Here is a 2500-nt window from a genome sequence, read left to right as displayed (position 1 = left end):
TACGCCCGGGCTGCGCCCTCCGTGTTGTACTTTCCCTGATTGGTACACAATTTTGGTGCAAGTGTACCAACATGGACATCTATGAACGCGTACGCTCGAGCTGCACCCTCCGTCTTGTACTTTCCCTGATCGGTACACAGTTTTGGTGCACGGCTATCCCGACCGGCAACTTGTACCAACATCGACATCCATGAACGCGTACGTAGCGTACTTTCCCTGATCGGTACACAATGTTGGTGCACGGCATAGGAAATGGGCTTAAAATGGTCAAACTCAATCCATTTCCACTAAAGATAGTCAATAACAGCTGTGCCGATGAAGTAGGGCACGATGCAAGTCAATGTTATTTAATGAATTACATGTTCACCATACATTTTAGTACAAAATTGCTCGGTCAGACCTACAAAGTGCTATATCTCGAATACTAAACGTCGCAGATGGGTGTCGTAGAACAATTTTAAGTTCGTCTAATGATTCTACATCCGATTCTGGATAGTGGTTTTTCGACCACTTTTCAACATTTTGTGACACCCCGAACCTAGGGGCAGCTCCCTAGCTTTTTTCAAAAATGTGCACCGAACGGGCCAGAGAGCTCGAGTAGTCGAAAATTTTTTTTTTGCTAAAACCCCTCAAAACGTGTCAGGAACGCACCCTAGATGATGAAAAGTGCAACCAGAATGTCAATCGACAACATGCCCGGGGGTACAAATTTGCTCTACGCGTCCCTAGGTAGGGTACTTTTTCATACAAACATCAAAGTGTACGGTGCACAAAGTGCGCGGAACAAAAATTGCTCGGTCAGACCTACAAAGTGTTATATATCTCGAATACTAAACGTCGCAGATGGGTGTCGTAGAACAATTTTAAGTTCGTCTAATGATTCTACATCCGATTCTGGATAGTGGTTTTTCGACCACTTTTCAACATTTTGTGACACCCCGAACCTAGGGGCAGCTCCCTAGCTTTTTTCAAAAATGTGCACCGAACGGGCCAGAGAGCTCGAGTAGTCGAAAATTTTTTTTTTGCTAAAACCCCTCAAAACGTGTCAGGAACGCACCCTAGATGATGAAAAGTGCAACCAGAATGTCAATCGACAACATGCCCGGGGGTACAAATTTGCTATACGCGTCCCTAGGTAGGGTACTTTTTCATACAAACATCAACGTGTACGGTGCACAAAGTGCGCGGAACAAAAATTGCTCGGTCAGACCTGGTACGGGCCATAACTCGAATACTAAACGTCGCAGATGGGTGTCGTAGAACAATTTTAAGTTCGTCTAATGATTCTACATCCGATTCTGGATAGTGGTTTTTCGACCACTTTTCAACATTTTGTGACACCCCGAACCTAGGGGCAGCTCCCTAGCTTTTTTCAAAAATGTGCACCGAACGGGCCAGAGAGCTCGAGTAGTCGAAAATTTTTTTTTTGCTAAAACCCCTCAAAACGTGTCAGGAACGCACCCTAGATGATGAAAAGTGCAACCAGAATGTCAATCGACAACATGCCCGGGGGTACAAATTTGCTCTACGCGTCCCTAGGTAGGGTACTTTTTCATACAAACATCAACGTGTACGGTGCACAAAGTGCGCGGAACAAAAATTGCTCGGTCAGACCTGGTACGGGCCATAACTCGAATACTAAACGTCGCAGATGGGTGTCGTAGAACAATTTTAAGTTCGTCTAATGATTCTACATCCGATTCTGGATAGTGGTTTTTCAACCACTTTTCAACATTTTGTGACACCCCGAACCTAGGGGCAGCTCCCTAGCTTTTTTCAAAAATGTGCACCGAACGGGCCAGAGAGCTCGAGTAGTCGAAAATTTTTTTTTTGCTAAAACCCCTCAAAACGTGTCAGGAACGCACCCTAGATGATGAAAAGTGCAACCAGAATGTCAATCGACAACATGCCCGGGGGTACAAATTTGCTATACGCGTCCCTAGGTAGGGTACTTTTTCATACAAACATCAACGTGTACGGTGCACAAAGTGCGCGGAACAAAAATTGCTCGGTCAGACCTGGTACGGGCCATAACTCGAATACTAAACGTCGCAGATGGGTGTCGTAGAACAATTTTAAGTTCGTCTAATGATTCTACATCCGATTCTGGATAGTGGTTTTTCGACCACTTTTCAACATTTTGTGACACCCCGAACCTAGGGGCAGCTCCCTAGCTTTTTTCAAAAATGTGCACCGAACGGGCCAGAGAGCTCGAGTAGTCGAAAATTTTTTTTTTTGCTAAAACCCCTCAAAACGTGTCAGGAACGCACCCTAGATGATGAAAAGTGCAACCAGAATGTCAATCGACAACATGCCCGGGGGTACAAATTTGCTATACGCGTCCCTAGGTAGGGTACTTTTTCATACAAACATCAACGTGTACGGTGCACAAAGTGCGCGGAACAAAAATTGCTCGGTCAGACCTGGTACGGGCCATAACTCGAATACTAAACGTCGCAGATGGGTGTCGTAGAACAATTTTAAGTTCGTCTAATGATTC

This window comes from Anopheles gambiae, assembly GCF_943734735.2.
Source record: "Anopheles gambiae chromosome X unlocalized genomic scaffold, idAnoGambNW_F1_1 X_unloc_82, whole genome shotgun sequence".
Classification (NCBI taxonomy): domain Eukaryota; kingdom Metazoa; phylum Arthropoda; class Insecta; order Diptera; family Culicidae; genus Anopheles; species Anopheles gambiae.
The sequence above is the reverse complement of the archived record's forward strand: the minus strand, read 5'-3'. Positions refer to the sequence as shown.